We start from the raw sequence: 24,507 nt of genomic DNA, 5'->3' as shown, positions 1-24,507 counted from the left end.
TTCTCCCTATAGATGCTGCCAGGCCTGATGTGTTCCACCAGCATTTTGTGTGTGTTGTTGTTTGAATTTCTAGCATCTGCAGATTTCCTCATGTTTGTTCACTAGAATAACCTCTGTTATTCCAATTTCTCTAACTAATTAGATCTAGTGTTATTCCCTATTTAAAGGTTTACAGACTAACCTTTGCTTTTTATTTATCCCTAGTTAATTAGAAAACTAATTGAATTCCTATTCCTGAGTATTATGATTAAGCTCAGTTTCAGTTCCAGGTCAGTATGTCTACAAATTCAAATTCAAAAATTACATATCTATACAGCTTAATTCCTCTCACAGCAATTCTCCAACATTACAACTTTTAAACAAAGTAAATCTCATTCAGTAACTTATCAATGTTTTTGGAAAAATGGTCAGTTCTTGCAGCTAATCAAATTCAGATCCTTCGACTGAAAATAAACTTATACATCCAATTAAATCCTCTACATCATTAAATATTTCATTCCGGCACTGGTTCTTTCATCTTGGGTGGCTCATCATCTTGTTTCTTGCTTCGTTAGATGAAATAGTTGACCACCCACAGAAAGCCGATTCACAAATTTAAACCAAAAAAAACTGACCAAACACTTGGTATAATTTAATAGAACTAATTTGCAGTTTTACGTTCGAGATCTTGGACACTTGTCTATGCTGATATTGTCTCGTTACAGCTGCTGCTTGTTATAGCTGTAGCTTCAATAACTCTTTTATAGCTATCATCTCTCATCCAGGGGTTTTCAATTAAGTAGGGCAGAGATACTCTCTACTAATTCTACTTTTAGTGGTTTTATATCCTTAGTATCTAATAGTTTGCTGTGTTTCTCTCACTTTCCCGCACAGTGTCAGCCACGCAGCCATGCCTCGTTCTGGTATAGCTTCCCCACAACCCCCCTCAAGTTCTTTATTTTAATTTGGCAAACCTCATCTTTATCCCTCCACAGGTGGAGCTTTCTAACATTACATCTTTAGGTTTAATTAACCTGAATTTCATTGGCAAGAACATCCCCTCCACAATCTCCATCAGCGCAGGTGCACCATAAGACTGTGTGCTCAGCCCTCTGCTCTACTTGCTTTACACTTAAAACTGCGTGGCTAAGCATAATTCCTATATCATACTCCAGATTGCTGATGACACCCCTGCCACAGGCTGAATCAAATATGGTGATGAATCAGCAGATATAGGAGGGAGATTGAAAACGTGGCTGAGTGGTGTAAAAACAACCTTTTCCTCAATGTGAGCAAGACCAAGAAGCTAATTATGAACATCAGGAGAAGGAAACCAGAGGTCCATGAACTAGTCCTCTTCAGAGATTCAGAGTTGGAGAGGGTTACCAACTTTAAAATCCTAGGTGTTGTTATTTCAGAGAACCTGTCCTGGTTCCACACGTAAGTGCAATCACAAAGAAAGCACATCAGCAGCTCTACATCCTTAGGTGTTTGCGGAGATTCTACAAAAAGTATCATGGCTAAGTCCATCCTGAGTAAAGCTCTCCCAACCATTGATCACATCTACATGGAACACTGTCGCAAGAACGTAGCATCCATCATCAGGGACCCGTGCCACCTAGAACATGACCTCTTATTGCTACCACCATCAGGAAGAAAGTACTAGAGACTCAAAACTCACACCACGAGGTTCAGGTCAGTAACCATCAACCAGCAGGCCCTTGAACCAAAGGGGATAACTTCACTCAACTTCACTCGCCCACCTTTGAACTGTTCCCATGACCAATGGACTCACTTTCAAGGACAAGTCATCTCATGTTCTTGATATTTATGTTTATTTAACCATTATTATTATTTCTTCTTTTGTTTATGCACAGTTTTCTGATCTGCACTTTTGGTGGTCTGTCATTGACTCTGTTATGTTTATTACACTATAGATTTATTGAGTATGCCCACAAGGAAATAAATTTCAGGATTGTATATAGTGATAAATATGTATTTGGATAATAAAATTTACTTTGAACTTGGAGTATGGCATGACAGATGTTTGGGACTGGGACTGATGGTGTCTGGGATTGGGGCACGTGGGGATATTTGGGACACTGGTGGTGCCTGGGACTGAGGATGTCAATGACTGGCATACAGGGATATCTTGTCGTACCTGGACTGGGAATTGAGGCACATCTGGGACTGGGACATGAGGGATTTCTGAACGCAGGACACTGGTCATCTGGGACAGAGCCACTGGGGTATCTGGGACTGGGGCGCTTGGTGACATCTGTGTCTAGAACAAGGGACATCTGGGAATAGGGACATCTGTGATTGGTGCACTGGGGATATCTGGGTCAGGGACACTGGGAATGTCTGAAACTGGGTCTTGGGGTTATCTGGCACTGAAACACTGTGCACATCGGTGAACTAGTACTCTGAGGACTTCTGGGACTAGACACTGGGAGTGCCTCAGACTGTGACATTATGGTCTGTCGTCTAGTGTAGTTGTTTTTTATGTAGTTCAGTCTAGTCTTTGTACTGTGTCATGTAACACCATGGTCCTGAAAAACGTTGTCTCATTTTTATTATGTACTATACATAGCAGTTATGATCGAAATGACAATAAAAGTGACTTGACTTGCTACTGTGGCACTGGTGACGTCTAGGTGGTATCTTGGACAGGGATATCTGAAAGTGTGGTCTTGGGGACTTTTTTGAATGATGATCTGGGATTGGGACACGAGTATTTCCCAGTTTGTAAGTTAATAGAAAAGATCATGAGAGGCAGAATTTATGAACTTTTGGAGAGGCATAATATGATTAAGAACAGTCAGCCTGGCTTTGTCAAAGTCACGTCATGCCTTACGAGAAGAGCAGTAGGTGTAGTGTGTATGGATTTCAGCAAGGCATTTGTTAAGGAACCCCATGAAAGGCTTATTGAGAAAGTAAGGAGGCATGGGATCCAAGGGGACATTGCTTTGTGGCTTTGCTTTGCAGAGCTGGCTTGCCTACAGAAAGCAAAGAGTGGTTGTAGAAGGGTATTATTCTGCATGGAGGTTGGTGACCAGTGGTGTTCCTCAGGGATCTGTTCTGGGACCCCTACTCTTCATGGTTTTTATAAATGACCTGGATGAGGAAGTGGAGGGATGGGTTAGTAAATTTGCTGATGACACAAAGGTTGGGGGTGTTGGGGATAGTGTGGAGGGCTGTCAGAGGTTACAGTGGGAGATTGATAGGATGCAAAACTGGGCTGAGAAGTGGCAGATGTTCAACCCAGATAAGTGTGAGGTGGTTCATTTTTGGTCGGTCAAATATGATGGCAGGATATAGTATTAATGGTAAGACTCTTGGCAGTGTGGAGGATCAGAGGGATCTTAGCACACTTAAAGCTGCTGTGCAGGTTGACTCTGTGGTTAAGAAGGCATACAGTGCATTGGCCTTCATCAACTGTGACATTGAGTTTAAGAGCCGAGAGGTAATGTTACAGCTAAACAGGACCCTGGTCAGACCCCACTTGAGGTACTGTGCTCAGTTCTGGTCACCTCACTACAGGAAGGATGTGGAAACAGTTGAAGGGTGCAGAAGACATTTACAAGGACGTTGCCTGGATTGGAGAGCATACCTTATGCGAATAGGTTAACTGAACTCGGCCTTTTCTCCCTGGAGCAACAGAGGATGAGAGGGGACCTGATAGAGGTGTATAAGATGATGAGAGGCATTGATTGTGTGGATAGTCAGAGGCTTTTTCCCAGGGCTGAAATGGTTGCCACAAGAGGACACAGGTTTAAGGTGCTGGGGAGTAGGTACAGAGGAGATGTCAGGGGTAAGTTTTTTACTCAGAGAGTGGTGAGTGCGTGGAATGGGCTGCTGGCGATGGTGGTGGAGGTGGATATGATAGAGTCTTTTAAGAGACTCCTGGATAGGTACGTAGAGCTTAGAAAAATAGAGGGCTATGGGTAACCCTGGGTAATTTCTAAAGTAAGTACATGTTCAGCACAGCATTGTGGACCATATGGCCTGGATTGTGCCATAGGTTTTCTATGCTCAATGTTTCTATGTTTCTAATATTTAGCGCTGAAGATGTCTGGGTCACTGGGACTGGGTTGATAGATGTCTGGGACTGGAGATATCTAGAATTGTCTGGGTTTGAGACACTGGAGACTTCTGGGATACTGGGAACTTCTTGGACTGTTACACCGGAGAGGTCCGGAAGTGGGGCATCATGGACATCTGGGACTGGGAATGCTGATGTCTGTGAATGGGGCACTGGGACAGTCACAATTAGGCACTTTTGGGATTAGTGCACTTGGTATGCATTATTTCAGCATTAGTGGCGTATGGGATTGGAATGCTGAGGATGTCTGTGACATGAGGGATATCTGGAACAAGGGTACTGAGGATAGATTCATCGAGTCAAAGAGCACTAGAGCACAGAAACAGACCCTTAGACTCATCTACTCTGCACTCCATACCACCTCCATCCATTTACCCATCCAAACTTCTTGGATGTCTTGGATTGGGACTCTTGGAGTACTTGGGACTGTGAAACTGGAGTTTCGTGGGACTCAGATACTAGGGTCATGTGGGAATGGGACACTGGGAGCAATTGGGTCTGGGATACCATGGGTACCTGGAGCTATGGATGTCTAGCACTGGGACCATGGGAATGCCCTGAAATTCCCATTTGGAACTGGACACTTTGGTGGTCTAGGACTGTGGTCCAGGCCTGTCTGGGACCTGGGACATCTGGGACTGATATGTGTTGAACTGGAGCACTGGAAACATCTGTCACATGAGGGACATCTGGGACTGAGTCGCTGTGTGTTTCTAGAACCCTGGCACCAAGCCCATCTGGGACATGGGAGGGTGGCTATAAAGACATGGAACAGGAGCCCTGAGGACATCTGGGACTGGGACACAGTGGTGGCTTGCTGTTCCTATTTCTGCTTCTTTGCCCTTCCCTCACAATCTACATTCACAATGGCACTGGATGCAAAGAACAAGCAGCTGATATGCAGCTTTAAGCAATAATCCATCTGCAGTAATTTCAAATGCAAAGTGAATTGAAATGGAAACCAATACTCTTCGGGGATGAGCTTGCTTTTAAGTGTTCTGGGGGAGAAGCCAATAGGCTTGCTGTTTCCTGGAGGCCCTTGGGGCTCTGCACACCAGCAGACACTTCCAGTCAGACAGGCAGACTGCTCTCTCCCAGTCTCTGCCCAATCTGTAAGTGCAGCTCAGGACCGAGGGGTGGGCAGGCATCACAGGATATACACTGGGGTACTGCTGAAAGGTAAGTGTCAGCTGCCTGTACCCAATGTCTCTGTACACTGGAGTACATTTGCTGGGGTGCCAGCAGCTCTGAGAATATGGCTGGGACTGCAGACACACTGCAGTCCTCCCCGGGCTGTGCACTGGGACTCACAGGGAGAAGGCCAGGGCAGCTGATAGACATGGTCCTGGAGCAAGGTAGCAGGAACATGGCGATGGATGGGAAGGGGATGGAAGGGGTAAAGATTTGGAGAATGGGAAAGTGGGTTGGGACTCATGCCACATGGAAGTAGCTACCAAAACTGGGACAAAATGACCTTAGTTAGCTTGCATGTTGGTCCAGCATCTGGGGAAAATAAAGGTGGAGAGTGGAGGATTAGGGGAGGGGATTGGGAATGTCTGTTTGCATAGGGGAGTATGCAGGGTGTAGGAGAGGGTGTGTGGACATAGGGTTAGGTGCAAGGGTGTAGGGAAGGTGTGGGGATGGGGGGAAGGTTGTGGGGTATGAGGACAGGTATTGGGATGTAGGGAGGATGTGAAGATATGGGAGTGGTTGTTGGAATGTTGGGAGGGAGTGAAGGATAAGCTGTGAGGGGGAAAGTGTATCTGAGGGTGTTGACAAGGCTGGTCATGTGCAGGGAAAGGTGTGGGATTGGATCAGTGTGTGATGTAGTTGGGGAGGGTGTTGTGATGTCAGGAAGGGAGTGAGAGTAAAGAAGAGTAAAGAAGGGAGTGAGAGCAACATAGACAGGAGTGAAGGTGAACGATTGGATGACACAGCTGCAATCACTGATCGGGGCTCAATTCCCACTTCTGTAATTTTTTTCTGTGTGTGTTTCATCCGGGTGTCGTGGTTTCCTCCCACAGTCCAAAGAGCAGGGTTTATGGGGTTAGTGAGCATGCAATGTTGGTGCTGGAAGTGTGGTGACACTGGCAGGCTGCCCTCAGCATATTTCGAGTGCGTTGACCTTTGCTGCAAATGACCTCCACTCTGAGTTTCAATGTACACATGACAAACAAAGCTGATCTCTCTAAATGAGTGTAGGTCAAAGTGGAGTCAGTGGGGAATGGGGAATGGATGAGCAGCGTTCAGTCAGAAAGTGTTGGGATAAAAAGCAGAGCGAACATGTAAGGGGAGAGAAAGAGAATGGAATGAGGAGAGAGGCAATAGAGAGAGGGTGAAGTGTAGGGAGTGAAGCTGAAATGGAGGGACTGAAGGTGAAGTGGAGGGAATGGCAGGTAAGTGAAGAAGGGGAGGATACAAAGTTGAAGGGAGTGAAGGTGAAGTAGAGGGAGAGAGGGTGAAGTGGAGGGAATGGCAGGTAAATGAAGAAGGGAGTGAAGGTGAAGTGGAGGGAGTAAGAATCAGAATGGGAGCACAGAGGAGTGAAAGCACAGAAAATGATCTTTAAAGGAGTGACGATGAAGCAGAGAGTGTAGGGGACATGGTGATAGTGACAGGGAGCTGTTAGTCTGCAGTTATCCAGTGGGGTGGAGGGCAATGCCTGGTTAAATCGTAGGTAGTGGGGGTCAAGGTGTATGGAGGAAATGAAGGTAAATGATGAGAGAGTGAGAGTGAAAGTGCAGAGTGGTAATGTGAGGAAGAGGGCAATGGTGAGGTGTGATACTGGGGCAAAGTGTGTGTGCTGAAGGTGAAGGGGAAGGGAAAATGAAGAAGAGGGAATGAAAGGTACAGGGAGTGAACGTGCTTCAAATGGAGTTGGAGTTCGAGGTTCCCAGTGCAGACTCCTCTACATTGTTGAGAACCAATGTTGATTGGGGTACTGCTTCATCAAATACCTTCACTCCATCCACAACAGGCAGGATTACCTGGTGGCTAAACATTTTAATTCCACTCCCCACTCCCATTCTAACATGTCAGTCCACAGCCTCCTCTACTGCAACAATGACACCACTCTCAGGCTGGAGAAGCTGAAGCTCGTCTCCAACTTGACAGCACAAACACCAACTTTACTGACCCGTTACTTTCTACCCCCTTCCTCTTCTCCCTTGTTCTGGCTCCCCTCCTACCTCATCTCTTCTCCCCACCTTTCTCTCCTTTGGTGCCTCTCCTCCTTCCCTCCTCCCAGAGTCCACTCTCCACTCCTATCAGATTCCTTCTCCTTCAGCCCTTTGCTTTTTCCACCTATTACCTCCCAGCTTCTCATTTCATCCCCCCTCACCTACTTTGCCCCTCACTTACCTTTACTTATCACCTTCCAACTTATACACCTTCCCCCTCCCTCTACCTTCTTATTCTGGCTTCTTCCCCCTTTATTTCCAGTCCTGATGAAATGTCGACTATTTTTTCCCCCCCCATAGATGCTGCCCAACTTGCTGAGTTCCTCCAGCATTTTGTATGTGTTACTCTGGGGATTTAAGGTCAATGTTTTGGAACTGAGAGGGAACTGGAGGAAATGGGACAAATAGGAGGGGTGAAGGTGGGAAGAGGGAATGGGGATGAAGGAGTGGTGGTGAAAGGGGAAAGTGAATGGGATGAAGATGGATGAAGTAAGGGTGAAAATCAATGGAAAGCAGATGAAAGGGAGAGAGAATGGCGAATGCCAGGTGTTGGGGTAAAAGGAAAAGTGCAGGGAAAGTGACTTAAGCATTCCTATCTACACCTGCCTCCTCCTCCCTCACCCCATACCCTTCTTCACTTCCTCCCTCCTTCTGCCTCACTTCACTCTCTCCTGAAATCTCTCTCTCCCACATTCATTTCTCACCTCCATCCTCCTTCTGGCTCACAACAATCTCTCTCTCCCTCACACCACTCCATTCATCCATCCCCTCATGCACCTCCTTCCTTCCTCACCTCACCACAACCCCTCCTCCCTCCCTTCCTTCTTCATTCCCTCATCCCCCACACCAGGATTTCCTCCCCTCACTCCCACACTGCCCTTCTCCCTCCCCTCTCACCAGCTCTTTCTCTTTCCCATAATTCACCACCCTTCTCCATCCATTCCCCCATCTCCCTCCCTTCCACATTCTCCTTCCCCATAACTTTTCCTCCCATCCCATCCCCTTTGCTTCTCCCCTCTCCTCTCCCCTTCCTCCTTCTCCCTCTTCCCCTCCCAGCTCTTCGTTTTCCTCCCCTCCTCATTTGCCTCCTTGCAAACCTCCTCTCCCTCCCTTCACGCCACTACATTTCTCCCTCATCTCACACCCTCCTCCATCTCCCTCCCCCTCCACTCAAGCCGCACTTCACTCTGCTCCCCTCTTTCCCCTCACACCCTTCTTCCTCTTCATCCCTCCACACTGCTCCCCATCGCCCTCCCCTTTTCCATCTTTCTTTATCCCCTCCTTACCCTTCTGTCCCTCTTCCCTTTCCTACATTCCCTCACACCCCTGCCCTTCTCCCTACCCCACCTTCCTCTCGTAGTGTGGAAGGACAGCGAGTCCTGGGAGGGAGTGTGCGGGAATATGTGACAGAGAGAGCTCCAGGTGTAGATACCACTTGCTCTGTCACTATAGGAACTTCCGCAGCGTAGCATGTGGAACTGTCGCGGCTGTGCTCCAGTCCGGCCTGCCCGCCCCAATCACTGCGCCAAGCCGAGGGACTGCGAACTTCTCTATCTTGCGCGCTCCCAAGGAGGAGCATTCCCGGAACCTTCTGACGTCGTGACTTGGTCATGTTCCTTCAGCAAACGGTTCAATGTCTGTTTACCGGGTTAAGCAGGCCGGACCTGGAGCGCTTCTTCATCCCGGCTTTCCAATGAGACCTGTTATATGACCGAGGAACTTCGAACGGTGAGTGACCTCCGGGCGGGCGTTGTAGTAGGGGTGATCCTCAGAGGCAATACGCAGGTTAACTTTGGACTTGGCCCCTGCCGGAGATAGCATGGAAGCGGCTGGACTGCCAGTGAAGATTTTAAAGTGGAATGTCTGGGGCCAGCAGCACCTGCCCGGGGTAGCTAGGTTCAGTGTGTTCACTCAAGGACAGTCAGTACCCAGACAACCCTCGGAACCACATAGTGGAGCTGCAGACAGAAATAATGTTTTTGGGGTATCCAGCGACCCGTGGGACCCCTTCACGCTCACAGATGTTGGCTTTGCCGCGCTGTGGATCGCCAGGGTGTTCTGAACTGGTCAGGTCCCATCGGCGTGAACAGCTCCCTAGTAAAGCTCAGTTCACAGGATTACTAAGGCGAATAGCAAACGCGCGAAAAAAAGTGCTGGGTCCCTTCTCCAGACTACACTCGGAACAACTGCTCTGAGGCACTTAGCGGCGGTGAGGTGACCGTGAGATACAGGGATGAGTGGCATCCTTCCAGGGACCGTGAGAAATTGAACGGTAGTTGGAGATTAACCAGTATCTCTTACCGGTAATCGTTGGTTCCCACTATTCACTGGGCGGACAAGTGAACATCCGTGTCCGACCCGGAGGAGAGGGAGCAACTTCCACCCACTCCCCGGAAAATCCAGGGATAGGCAGGCTAGTCTATGCCAACACCCGGTCTAGCCCATCAACTGCCTCCGTCTTTCTATAGCTGTGTTACACCACGGCGTGTCGTCGTCCACACGTGGCACCTGCCGCCGCATGAAGCAACAACTGCTAGCTACGCTCCATGGCCATTGGATTAGGTACACTTGTATACCTGCTCGTTAATACAAATATCATGTGGCAGCAACTCAATGTGTAAAAGCATGTATACATAGCACGTAGAGCATAGAAATCTACAGCACATTACAGGCCCTTCGGCCCACAATGTTGTGCTGACCATGTAACCTACTATAGAAATCGCCTAAAATTTCCCTACTGCATAACCCTCTATTTTTGTAAGCTCCATGTACCTAAGAGTTTCTTAAAAGACCCTATAGTATTGGCCTCTACCACGGTCACGGGTAGTACATTCCATGTGCCCACCACTCTCTGTGTGAAAAACTTAACCCTGAAATCCTGTGTGTACCTACTTCCAAGCACATTAAAATTATGCCCCCTCGTGTTAGCCATTTCAGCCCTGTGGGGGGGAAATAAATCTCTTGCTATCTACACAATCAATGCACCTCTCATCCTCCATTGCTCCAAGGAGAAAAGGCCAAGTTCACTGATCTTACTCTCATGAGGCCAGCTCTCCAATCCAGACAGCATACTTGTAAATCTCCTCTGCACTCGCTCTATAGTATCTACATCTTTCCTGTAGTGAGATGACCAGAACTGAGCACAGTACTCCAAGTGGAGTCTAACTAAGGTTTTATATAGCTATAACATTACCAGACATAGTCAAGAGATTTAGTTATTGTTCAGGCCAAACATCAGAATAGGGAAAATGTGATCTAAGTGACTTTGACTGTGGAGTGATTGCTGATGCCAGATGGTGTGGTTTGAGTACCTCAGAAACTGCTGATCTGCGATTTTCATGCACAACAATCTCTAGGTGTTTCCCAGCCTTTTTTAGACCAATGCCCCCTTAAAGTACTTTCATATTTGCCATTGTCCCTCTTAGGCACTTTGCAGTGCCCCCATAGTGTAAAAACATATCTACCATAAACTAACATGAGAAAAATTATTCTGCTTTAAATTTTTATTTGTCTTTAAACCTAGCTTACACAGTACCTGTGCACTGTACAGTAACTTTGTTATCAATGTGATCCTTGAGCTTGATGGTTTTCAGCAAGAGCTGAAATATGTAGTTCATTGTGACAGCAAAAGCCTGAAGTCCCCATGTGTAACAATGTCCAAACAGTTTCTGTTTTTAGTGAGTTTGTGGTTCACTGCACTGAAGCCTCTTTCAACAAGTCAGGAGGATGGAAATGCAGTGAAGAACAGTTTGGCTCTTCCCCAAATGTCAGGAAACTTCATATGACAGTGTAGCTACATAGCACAAAAGCTGACATTTTTGACAAGCATTTTTGCTTATTCATCATTCTGAATTTTGATAATTTCTTCTTTCAAGCTCTCTTCCTGTTCTTCCAACTTGCAAAGAGGTGGGTTAATTACCCAGTCTGGAATTTCCAGATCATTCAAATCCTTGAATTGATTCTGAAAATCCCTCTTCTGTGACAGCAGGTGTAAGCAGTACTCTTGCAAATTACCATTCGTGAAAGAGAGTGCCATACTTCCCATGCAGAGAAGATGTGAGAACATTCTCCTCCCAATGTTTTGCTTAAATATTTTCAAGTTTCCAATAAAAGTGGACAGTGCACTTTTTGCCTGGATTAAATGGAAATTCTCACCCTGCAGTTTTGTATTTAGAATGTTCATTTTGTCATACAGATCAGCTAGGTATGCCACATCTCCACATAGAAACTCAATCTTTCCAAGCCCTTGTCAACATTGAGCAAAAGTTCAACCACAGTGACAAAAAGATCAAAGAAACATTTTGAGCTGCAGCCTTTTGATAGCCAATGCACTTCAGTGTGAAGATGCAAACATACAAATCCTTTATTGTTATCTTGGCATAACTGGTGAAATATTCTGCTATTTAATGGATGAGATTTAATTTTGTTGATATCAGATATTACAAGAGTCATGCTTGAAAAAAGTCTCTGGCTGAGGTTTTTGGCTGTGAGATGTTGACAATGAATTACACAATTGATTGCAAACAGACTTGGAATTTCATTTCTCATAAACGCCACTAAACCAGCATAGCGACCTGTCATATATGATGCTTCATCAGTTGCACAAGAAATCATATACCTATTCAGAATACTTTTACCTTCAATATTCCATTTGAGCTCTTCATACATTGATTCTCTACTGATTTTTGTTTTTAACTTTTTACAAAAGAGAATTTCTTCATAAACTTTTCCATTTTTGATAAACCGTACATATGCCGATAGCAATGCCTTGTTATTTCACACAGTTGACTCAACCAGTTGTATCCCAAATTGTGTTTTTGTAGCTCTGTGCATAGTTGATACTCAATCTATTCACTCATTTCAACAATACAATGAGCTATGGAGTTATTACTCAGAGGAGTTGATTTTAAAATACCAGTATCCATTTTGAGAACAGGGGGTAAGCATTTCTGATACAGCAGGCATTACTACTCTTTCACCAATTGTATGAGATTTTCCACGCTTTGCTATCATTTAGGAACTGTTATAAAAAGCAGTGAGACCACGATCGAGGTCATTTTTAGCTTTTCTGGCTGATGACTCAAGAGTGCAATATTTTTCTAAGGCTTTCATCTTCTGAAACTGAGTAATAGCCATAAGTAGTCTATTCAGGGTGTCTTTTATGGAAGCGGTTATGCAATCTTGATGGTTTCATGATTTCATTAGACAGTACAGTATTACAAATAAGACACATGGGGCATTGCTGATCTGATGGGGACAGAATAAAACTGTACTCCTGACATGTAACATAGTATTGATGTTACAAGTAGTTTCTGTTTCTTAGCAGGATTAGAATTCAAGACTTCTCCACCTTCAGACTCATAGAGTTTGTCCTGTACGTACTTATCTATTATTAACTGGGCTAAATTAAAATGAAAAATTAACACAAACTGGGAATGTCTATTGGATATTGACGATATCAGTGAGTTGACATGGTTGGTCAGGTCTCATGACTTGAGTTAGGGTGCCGCTTATTGTAGCCCTCCTAAGAATCTTGAATGCCCCTCAACAACTTCTATTTCCTGCAACATCCCTTTAGAACACATAACCGCCCCCGGTGGGAATCACTGCTCTAGAGTTTACAGAAAATGGTGCGATAAAATTTTAAAATTCCAGTGAGTTATTTGAGTGAAAATGCCTTGTAAATGAGAGAGTTCAGAGGAGAATGGCCAAACTGTTTCAAGCTGACAGGAAGAGGACAGTAACAAAAATAAACACATGTTACAAAAATGATGTGAGGAAGAGCATCTCTGAATGCACAACATGTTGAACCTTAATGTGGATGGGCTACTGCAGCAGAAGGTACTGAACACACATTCAGCGGCGACTTTATTAAGTATAGTAGCCATTGAGTGTAAGCTATGTGCCTTTGTTCAAGAAGAAAAATAGACATAATCCAGGTAACTTTAGTCCAGTGAGCTTCACATCAGTGGTAGGGAAGCTATTGGAGAGGATACTTAGGGTAAGGATTTCTACACATTCTGGAAGATGTTGACTGCTCAGGGACAGTCAACATGGTTTTGGTCATGTCTTACAAATTTGATTGTGGTTTTTGAAAAGGCAACAGAAGGGGAAGAAAGTGGATGTTATCTACATGGACTATAGTGAGATATTTGATAAGATCCCCCATGGTAGGTTAATTCTGAAAATAAACATGATTGGAATCCAGGGTGAATTGCAAGTCTGGATTCAGTCTGGCTTGCCTATTGGAGACAGAGATGGGGTGAAAGGTTATTATTCTAGCTCGAGGCCTGTAAGTATTGGTAGACAACAGGGATCAGTGCTGGAACCTCTGTTGTGATTATATATCAATAGTTTAAATGGAAAATAAGATGGGTGAATTATCAAGTTTGCAGATGACACCAAGTTTGGGCAGTGTAAAGGACTCAATGGGATATCAATTAAGTACATATATGGGCAAAGAGGTGGCAGATGGAGTTTAATCCAGGCAAAAGCAAACAGTTGAAATCTGGGAAATCAAATGAAAGGGGGTAAGTATGTTGTTAATGACAGATCCTTTAAGAGCATTGAAGTACAGGGTGATCTTGGGGGTCCAAATGCATTGTTTAGTGAAACTGGCTGTGCAGGTTGATAAGATGATAAATAAGATGTAATGCATGCTTGCCTTCATTGGTAGGGTACTGAGTATAAGATTAAGGATGTCATGCTACAGTGCCATAGAACATTTGTCAGACTGCACTTAGGGTAATGTGTGCGTATCTGTTTGAAATATTTTTATAAAAATGTCCAGGCTGTGGAAAGAACGTTGAGAATGTTTACCAGGATGCTGCCTGGAATGGATTACCAGGGGTAGTAGTGGAAGCAGACAGTTTAGTTCAGATTAAGAAGCTTTTAGATAAACAAATGAATATGAAGGAAATGGAAGGATGTGCTTAATACAAAGGAAGAGGACACTTAGTATAAACTGGTATCAAATTCAGCAGAAAATTGTGTCCTGAATATTTCTATTGTTCTATGTTCCAAGTAAATCATCCCCCTTGCGTGGTTTAGAATTTGACAGAAGCCTCTTGGTGTCAGCAACCTTTCCTCCAATGCATGGACAGAAAGGCAGCAGTAACACATTTGATACTAGTCAGCACATTCAAAGCTGCAAGGCCCGATGTGTTGGATGTTACATGCTCGTGACACATGACAGTGGTACCCTTGTCACGTGACTGGGGTTGAAACTATACTGGACTTGAGGTAATGGTCTTGTGATGGTGGAGTGATGTCATTTTCCCGCCAGTAGAGATCATGTGACAGGTTTTTTTTACAGGTTATAAGAGGAAGACCCCACCCTGTGTGGAGGGGCAGTTCGTGGCTGGATTTGCCGAGTTGACTTTATTCCACTGCGTGATTTAATGTGATGACGCAGTTTAGTTGAAAGATGAAGTTTTATCTAATGCCTAAAGTTTAAAAGGTCATTACCAGCAGTTTCTTTACAATATTGCTAGTTTGAGAATCAGTGGAGAGTGAAGATCGGAGTTCGGCAGTTAAAGATCGAGGAGAATCTATTTCGACGGTGAAACAGGTTCGACCTTATTTAATCTTTATTTGAAAGGAATTTGATGACTGTTCTCATGTTAATCTCTGCAGGATAGCAGAAGATTGAGGACAGTGTGATAAAGGAAAGGTCAGTGCCTTTAAGCCGTTTCGTTTCGTAAATTTTTCGTGGGAAGTTCGACGCCGGGGATCAAAGCAAAACAATGTGAAAGAGAACTTAAATCATCTTAAAAAGTCTCTCCCTTAAATGAACCGTGAGCATTTTGAACTTGTGGCAATCCTACTTAAAAGAACTGTTTTTGCAACATTGTTTTAAGAACTGTTTGAGCTGCATTGCTTTAAGAACTGTTTAAGCTGCCACACAGCAGCTGATTTCTGGTTACGTTAGTGTTTGTTTACTTTTGGGGGGTTTGTTTTCAGTGTTTAATAAACATGTTATTTGTTATATAAACCCTTGCCAAACTCATATATTTATTGTTGCCTGATTATGTAACATGAAAATCAGACTGTGCTGGAAGAGCAGGTATTGGCCAGAAGACCTCTTTGCAATTTCTTTGCTGAACTTCGGCTGTGGCTAAGAAAACTTGTTCAAGGTAATAGTTCCTGTTTATGGTTTTAAGTGTATAGTTTTAAACAATCAAGAGATACAATGAGTGCATTGGGGAAGATTAGCTACCAGCAGAAATGGGAATTGAAAATAAGATCTTAACAGCTTGCACAGGAAAGATAGGGCCCAATAAGAATGAAAATGAAAATTCATGGATGAATGCCAAGGACAGTGTTTAGAGCTGAGTGAATACTTTCCACTGGTTTTAAGGTCGCATAGTAATATAAGACTTAAATTTTCTCCTTGTCTCACTCGCCTTTGCTAATCATCAAGCATTCCTATTTACCAACATTTGAGCCAAAGCCAATGATGCCTTGGTGATTCAAGGGTACATTTAGATATTTGTTAAATATTGTGACAGTACTTTCCTCCACCATTCTCACAGGCAATGAGTTCCAGATTCCAACCATCCTCTAAGTGAGACAGTTCTTCCACAGATCCCCTTTAGTCAAAGCCCATCTCCTCTGCTTCTAGGTGCCTCTGTGATGGGGAAAAATTTCCTGCTTTCTACTCTATCCTTGCATCTCTTAACTTTATTAGGTCCCCAGCAGCCACCTAAAGAAAAGAATCCAAGCCTCTCTGGTCTCTTCATGTAACAGAAACATTCGTCCCAGGCAAGATCCTGGTGAATCTGCTCTGTATCTGTAACGCTGCTACCCCCTCCTTCCTATTTGCAGTAGGTCAGCAAATTGAGAAGAAGAAAGAGGTGAGGTGAAGAAGGTCTGGTAGGAAGAACAGGTAGAACTTTTAGATGCTGTTTAAACATTGCAATTTTACTCCACTCGTTCTGAGGATCACAACCTTGACATAGCATCTGGAGACTTGCATGCCTCAATGACCTGGAGAGGTATGTTGGCTGGAGTCACACCTTTATGCTTTGGCTCTTGGTAGGTCACCCATGCCAAGCAGGTCAAAGGGTAGGGGCCAGACTATGAGTGGTCTACTGGTCCTCCCGGTTGCGGGGGGGGGGGTTCATTTTAGGGCTAACTCACTGACTGGTTAAAAAAAATTGAAACTGAGACAACAATGAAGAATCCTTCTATATTTGTGTGTGACTATTTGGAGAGAGAGAGATGAAGGACCTTCATTGCTACCCTAAACACCAGTGGCATAACGGGCAGTAACTACTACTGGCAGCTTGTTCCATTCACCATCCTTTAAATCTTTTTCCCTCACATCTTAAGCCTATGTGCTTTCCATTCCATTGGTGCTGCTTGACCCATTGTGCTCTTTCATCCGTTGTCTGTCACACAAAATGCTGGAGGAACTCAGCAGGCCAGGCGGCATCTATTGGGAAACAAAAGCATGACCAAATCCTGCTGAAGGCTTTCAGCCCGAAACATCATCTGTACTTTTTTTTCTATAGCTGCTACCTGGCCTGCTGAGTTCCTACAGCATTACATGCCCAGAGTCATCAAACGCTCTTCATATGACAAGCCATTCAATCCTGGAGTCATTTTTGTCAACCTCTTTTGTACAGGGCCCTGGTGAGACCACACCTGGAGTATTGTGTGCAGTTTTGGTCTCCAAATTTGAGGAAGGGCATTCTTGCTATTGAGGGAATGCAGCGTAGGTTCACAAGGTTAATTCCCGGGATGGCGGACTGTCATACGTTGAAAGATTGGAGTGACTGGGCTTGTATACACTGGAATTTAGAAGGATGAGAGGGGATCTGATAGGAACATATAAGACTATTAAGGGATTGAACATGCTAGAGGCAGGAAATATATTCCCGATGTTGGGGGAGTCCAGAACCAGAGACCACAGTTTAAGAATAAGGGGTAGGCCATTTAGAACGGAGTTGAGGAAAAACTTTTTCACCCAGAGAGTTGTGGATCTATGGAATGCTCTGCCTCAGAAGGTAGTGGAGGCCAATTCTCTGGATGCTTTCAAGAAAGAGTTAGATAGAGCTCTTAAAGATAGTGGAGTCAAGGGATTTGGGGAGAAGGCAGGAACGGGGTACTGGTTGTAGTTGATCGCCCATGATCACAGTGAATGGCAGTGCTGGCTCAAAGGGCTGAATGGTCTACTCCTGCATCTATTGTCTCCAGTTTCAGCACATCCTTTCTAAGATAAAGGTCCATACCTGTTCAGAATACTCCAAGTGAGGCCCCACCAGTGCTTTATATAATCTCAATATTACAGCTTTGCCTTTTATATTCTAGTCCTCTTGAAATGAATACTAACATTGCATTTGCCTTTCTCATCACAGTCTCAGCCTTCAAATTAAACCTTTAGGGAATCCTGCACAAGTATTCCAAAGTCCCTTTGAACCTTAGATTTTTGTATTTTCTCTCCATTTAGAAAATAGTCAACCCTTTCATTTCTTCTACCAAAGTGCATGACCAATCACTTCCCAACACTGTATTCCATTTGCCATATCTTTGCTCATTCCCCCAAATCATTGATTTATGAAAATAATTGGTCCCAAAACAAACCCCTGTGGAACACCACTAGTCACTGGTAGTCAGCCAGAAAAGGCTCCATTATTCCCTCTCTTTGCCTCCTGCCAATCAGCACTGTCTTATCCATGCTAGAATCCTTCCTGTAATACCATGGGCTAATAGCTCGTTAAGCAGCCTCCTGTTTAACACCTTGTCAAAGGCTTTCTGAAAATCCAAATACACATCCACAAATTCTCCTTTGTCTATCCTGCTTGCTATTTCTTCAAAGGATTCCAACATATTTGTCAGGCAAGATTTTCTGTCAGCTAGCATTTGTCTCCTATCAAATTCCATCATCTTCAGGTCTTTGTTACTTCCATCTATTGTGTTCTGTGTTGTTCTAATGAACATTGTGAACATATTTTGGTGCTAGAATGTGTGATGACACTTAAAACATTCTTAGGTCGTGTTGGTTGTTAACATAAATGACACACTTCACTGTATGTTTAATGAACATGTGATAAAAAATATAAATCTGAATCTGAACCACCTCCCAACTTCTGACCGCATTCTCTCCCTCCCTCATCTGCAAATCATGATTTGAATGGTGTAATGAACCATATTTGATTTGGGAGCTTAAGGTAAAGAAGCCCGTAGGAGACAGTGATCATAATATGATAGAATTCACCCTGCAGTTTGAGAGGGAGAAGATAAAGTCAGATGTATTGGTATTACAGAGTAAAGGGAATTACAGAGGCATGAAAGAGGAGCTGGCCAAAGTTGATTGGATGGGGACACTAGCAGGGATGACGGCAGAGCAGCAATGGCTGGAGTTTCTGTAGGCAATTCAAGAGGCTCAGGACAGATGCACCATAAAGATGAAGAAGTATTCTGAAGGGAGGTTGAGACAATCATGACTGACAAAGGAGGTCAAATACAGCATAAAAACAAATGAGAGAGTATATAATATAGCAGAAGTTAGTGGGAAGTTAGAGGTTTGGAAAGCTTTTGAAAACTAACTGAAGGCAACTAAAAAGCCATAAAGAGAGAGAAAAGATGAAATAAGAGTATCTCCTTTATTTCCCAAACATCCATGTTCATCCCATCTTCCTGCCGAGAAACAGTGGAAGAGTTTCTCTTGTCCTTACCTACTACCGCATGAGCCTCCACATACAATATATTATTCTCTGCAGCATCTCTGCAAAGGGATCCTACTACCAAACACATCTTAACCTCCCTTCTCTCCATTTTCTACAGGGATCACTCCCTCTGTTGTTCCCTTAGCCATTCATCCCTCCCAAATAATTTCCTTCCTGGCACTTATCCCTGCAAGTGGCCTAGGAGCCACATTCATCCCTCCCTCACCTCCATGCAGGGCCCTAAGCTGTCCATCCAAGTAAGGCAAAACTTTACCTGCGAATCTGCTGTAGTTGTCTATTGTGTCCAGTGCTTGCGGTGCTCTCTTTACATTGATAAGACCCATTGTAAATTGGGATTCTGCTTTGTCAAACTTCTCTGCTCCATTTGCCAAAAGCGGAACTTCCCAGTAGCCAGACATTTTAACTCTGATTCCCATTCCTGTTCCAACATGTCAGTCTATGGCCTCTTCTTGTGCCAAGATGAGTCCACCCTCAGGATGAAGAAGCAGAACTTTGTATTCTGTCTGGGTAGCCTCCAACCTAATGCCATGAATATCAATTTCTCCTACCAGTAAAAAAACTGCTTCCCTCCCCCTCCCCTCTTCTTCTATCCCAACTCTTACCCCTTAGCACCTGCCTATCACCTCTTCCCGGATTCCCTCTGCCTTTCCTTTCTCCTATGGTCCACTCTCCTCTCCTAGCAGATTCCTCCCTCTCCAGCCTTTTACTTTCCCACCCACCAATCACCTTCTAGCTATCCTCCATCCCCTACCCTTTTATTTCAGCATCTCCCCCCTTCCTTTCCCATTCTGAAGAAGGGTCTCGGCCCAAAATACCAACCTCTTATTCATTTCCTTAGGTGCTGCCTGAACTTCAGAGCTCCTCCAGCACTTTGTGTGTGTTACCAAAAGTTTTCTCAGATAGATAAAGAGTAAGAGAGAAGCAGGAGTGATATTGCACCACTGGAAAATGATGCTGTAGAGGTAGTAATGGGGGGGGGGTCAAAGAAATAGCAGATGAACTTAATAAGTCACTGTGGAGAACACTGGCAGAATGCCAGAAGTTTGAGAGTGTCGGGGCAGGGGGGGGGAGGAAGGGGCAGAAGTGAGTGTGATTGCTATTACTAAGAACAAGGTGCTTTGGAATCTGAAAGACCTGCAGGTAGATAAGTCATCTGACCAGATGGTCTACACCCTAGGGTTCTGAAAGAGGTAGATTGTGGAGATATTAATAATGATCTTTCAAGTATCCCTAGATCCTGGAATGGGTCTGGAGACTGTAAAATTGCAAATGTCACTCTACACTTTAAGAAAAGAGGGATGCAGGAGAAAGGAAAGTTCTGGGCAGTTAACCTGACTTCAGTGATTGAGAAGATGTTGGTGTCGATTTTTAAGAATAAGTTATTAGGGTACTTAGAGGCTCGTGATAAAATAGGCCAAATTTAGCATGGTTTCATAAAGGGGATATCTTGCCTGACAGATCTGTTGGAATTCTTTAAGGAAATAACAAAGGAGAATCAGTAGATGTTTAATTGGATTTTCAGAAGGACTTTCATAAGGTGTCACCATGAGGCTGCTTGATAAGAGCCTATGATATTACAAAAAAGATACCAGCATGGATAGATTGGCTGACTGACAAGATGCAAAGAGTGGGAATAAAGGGACCCCTTTGAGGTTGGCTGCCAGTGATTAATGGTGTTCTACAGGGGTTCATATGGGACTGTTTCCTCTCATGTTACCTGTCAAGTATTTGGATGATGGATGATGATGGAGTTGATAGTTTTGTAGCCAAGTTTGCAGACAACGCAAAGATAGGTAGAGGAAGTAGTGAGTCTGAAAAAGGACCTAGACAGATTGGGATAATGAGCAAACTGTCAGATGGAATATAGTGTAGGATAATGTTTGGTCATGCACTTTAGTTGCAGGAAAGGTGTAGGCTATTTTCTAAATGAGGAGAAAATTCAAAAACCAAAGGTGCAAAGGGATTTGGGAGTCCTTGTGCAGAATCCCCTAGTGATTAATTTGTAGTTTGAACTGGTGGCAAGGAAGCCAAATGAAATGTTAGCAATTATTTCAAGAGGATAGAATTTAAGGACAAGGATGTGATGCTAAGGCTTTGTAAGGCATTTGTCAGACCACAGTTTGATCCTCTTATTTAAGAAAAGATGTGCTGGCATTGAAAAGGGCACAGAGGAGGTTCACAAGAATAATTCCTGTAATTAAAGAGTTAACATATGAGGGAAATGGACAATTGACATTTCCGGTCAAGGTCCTTCATTTCCACTGAAGGATAAAGGGGAGATGGCCAAAATAAAAAGGTGGAAGGCGGGGGCAAACAATAACTGTAAAGTAACAGTTAGATTCGGGTAAGAGGAGGGATGATCCTCTGAGTCTACTTACTGGAGTTTAGAAGAATAAGGAGGGATCTCATTGAAACCTATAAAATATTGAAAGACCTAGATGAAGCTAAAGTGGAGAGGAAGTTTCCGATAGTGAGTGAGACGAGGGCAAGAGGGTGCAGCCTTAGAATACAAGGTTATCCATTTACAACAGTGATGAGGATGAATTTCTTGAGCCAATTTATTGCCACTGATGGCTGTGGCAGCCAATCCATTGACATATTTAAAGTGGAAGTTGATAGGTTCTTGATTAGTCAGTACATCAAGTTTGTGGGGAAAAGGCAGGAGAATGGGGTTGAGAGGGACAATAAATCAGCAATAATGGAATGGTGGAGCAGTCCCAATAGGCAATTTGGCCTAATTCTATCTTATAATCATCCCTCCTCGCACCCGGATCCACCTGCTACTTGCCAGTTATTGTTTGACCCCGCCTTCCACCTTTTTATTTCGACCATCTCCCCTTACCCTTCAGTGGAGATGAAGAACCTTGACCTGAAATGTCAGTTGTCCATTTCTCTTCACAATTACTTCCTCCAACACTTTGTGTGTTGCTCCAGATTGCAGGAACTCCAGTCCCTTGTATACCCAGGGATGTATTCATTTTTAGGTGCTTCAAAACAAATCTGTTTGCTCTTCTTCCAATTTATATCCTTAGTTTGCAAAACTATAGAGAACTTTGCAATTTTTCAAACAATATTTCTTAACTTCATTCATATGAATGTTTAAATTCATTGGCCAATCATTTGTCCAAACTGCATTTATTATTATTTATGTTTTTGATTCTGAAATCCAGTCATATAAATTGTGGCCGACTGTGCTCCAAGCTTTAATGATGTGGTAGTGTGCTATCCCTGACCTGCTTGGAATTGCTGCGGTGTACCTCACTGTTTAGTTCTACATTGCATGCAGTGAACCTAAGCATTGATCTTGCAGGTCCTGTCCACTCAGTGGGGAGTGTCTCACTGAAGACCTACTGAAGTTACACATAGGCGTAAGTACTTTGTGTAGAGTCATCAAGTTGTACATAGAGAAGCAGGCACTTTAGCACACTAAAGTGTGTTCAATGTATCTATCTATACCAATCTCATTTGGCCATGTTAGACCCAAAACCTTCTCTGCCTTGCACCATAATCTCCAGACTTACAGTTCCACTCTTCTGCATTGCCTCACATCCTTTCTCACATACCCGTTAGCTTCCTCTGACTCTCCTGCTGCTGACCAACACTATTGGCATAATGCCAGCAGCCAGTTTACCTGCCAGCATATCTTTAAGGTATCAGAGCACCTGGGTGCAAGCTCCCTCAGTCACAAGGAGTATCTGCAAACTTCATAACGACAGTACCTAAAGCCAGGATTGCACCTGGGTTGCTGCTGCTGGTGCTGTGTGGCTGCAGCACTACTTGCCGACTCTAAAAGTTGGGAGGTCATGGCACGCTTGTATAAGATGTTGGTGAGGCCACACTTGGAATATTGTTTTGAACTTTAGTTACTCTCTTATAGGAAAGATGTTAATAAACTGGATGGAGAGCAAAAAGGATTGACAGGAAAGTTGCCAAGGTTTGAGGGACTGAGTTCTGGAGAGAGGTTGGATAGGCTAAGGCTTTATTCTTTGGAGTGTAGGCAAAAAGGGGTTGCTATTATAAAGGTATATAAAATCATTACGGGTATAGGCAGAGTGAGTATACTCAGCCTTTTCTCCTCATATTTGAGGAATCAAGAACTAGAGGGCATAGAGTGAAAAGAATAATAAGAAATTGAGGGAAACATTTTTGACAAAAGGAAGGTGTGTATGTGGAACAAATTGCCAGATAAAGTGATTGAGCCAGGTATAATAAAAGATAGTTTGGTACAGGATTTGGAAGGTTTACAGGGATATGGGCCAAAATCTGGCAAGTGAAACCAACTTGGATGGGGCACCCTGGTTGGCAGGGGACAGTTGAGCCAAGGGTCTGTTTCTGTGCTGTAAAAGCCCATGACACTGTGCTATGTGATGCATGTGGTTTTTATGGGAAGCTGGGGAACTGAAACACCAAGATCACTTGCATCAGTTCAGGCAAATAGCCATGGTTGCAACCAAAAAGAGTCAAAAACTGACAACTCAAGTTAAAGCAACAAATATTCTTAAAGGTAGACATGCTACTGGTGCCAAGGAGCGTTTAAAGAAGGAGGGGACTATGAAGAAATTCCAGGGTCTGGCTCTAACTGTCACAGGCACTTGCCACAGCTGGTGGAGAGAATGGGTCAGTGATGAAAACAATAAAACCAGATTAAAGAAATACAGAGAAATGCAAGGTTTGTAGGATTAGAGGTGGCCTGAGTAGCCATGGAGAGACATGAATACTTTAAGTTATTCGCTTGGTATCTCAATGTACCCTGAGTCCCAGGTACAAAGAATACAGGAAATAGTTAGGATGGCAGTCAGGATTATAACAAACCCAATCATGTAATGGAAGACAAGGAGGTTGTTTCAACAATGTCTAATTATACCTTGTGGAATATGTGGTATTTCCTTTCCTCTAACTCTGTTCCCAAGTGGATGTAACCAAGCAACTCAGGCACGCTCCAAGCTGTGACCATTCCACCGAGAGAATCTTAAGTGGAATCACAAGAAACACCACACTTTCCTTGCACACTTTCTATATTGTGATTCAACAGTTCTTGCAATTCCTCAGCTCCAAGATGGATCAACAATATTCATTATATCAAGCAAGTCATAGAAGACAGAGAACAGCTGAGCCTTAGAACACAAAGTCCTGTGACTGGAAATGACAGCTGGGATCTCTGCGTAAGTTTGACTAGACTATGTTGGAAATCCTTGTAAAGTCTGAGGCAGAGGCATCTCTGTGGCTGAGCTTTGTATCTTTTAAATCTTGGCTTTTTTGTCTGCAAGTGCAGGGACGAACCCAGCAGGCAGACACTGGGGTAAAGGAAAACATGAAAAAGTGAATGTTTAAAGCAAATAATTTATAATTGGCATCATGCTAAAGATACCAAAAACAAGAAGGTATGGGGTTAAGATGAGAGGAGTTTTCAAGGCAATCTGAGGGAAAAGTTTTAATACCAAAAGTAGTTGATATCTGGAACACACTGTCAAGGGAGGTGGAAGAGTCAAATAAAGTCACTGTTTAGGAGATACTTAGACAGCTGTTGAAAGAAGGAATGTATAGAAATATA

At 43.8% G+C, this 24,507-nt stretch overlaps 1 protein-coding gene across 1 annotated transcript in view; it reads left to right on the top strand.

Moving 5' to 3' along the window:
• Nucleotides 1-15,274: 15,274 nt before the first annotated feature.
• trpm2 (transient receptor potential cation channel, subfamily M, member 2) overlaps nt 15,275-24,507 on the top strand; it is a 172,491-nt gene continuing 163,258 nt past the window's right edge. Inside the window, exon 1 of the mRNA XM_059967444.1 lies at nt 15,275-15,398. The gene's annotated coding sequence lies outside the window, so the exon portion shown is untranslated. The remainder of the gene's footprint in view (nt 15,399-24,507) is intronic.

The sequence above is a fragment of the Hypanus sabinus genome, chromosome 4 (genome assembly GCF_030144855.1).
Source record: "Hypanus sabinus isolate sHypSab1 chromosome 4, sHypSab1.hap1, whole genome shotgun sequence".
NCBI classification, from domain to species: Eukaryota; Metazoa; Chordata; class Chondrichthyes; order Myliobatiformes; family Dasyatidae; genus Hypanus; species Hypanus sabinus.
The sequence above is the reverse complement of the archived record's forward strand: the minus strand, read 5'-3'. Positions and strand labels throughout refer to the sequence as shown.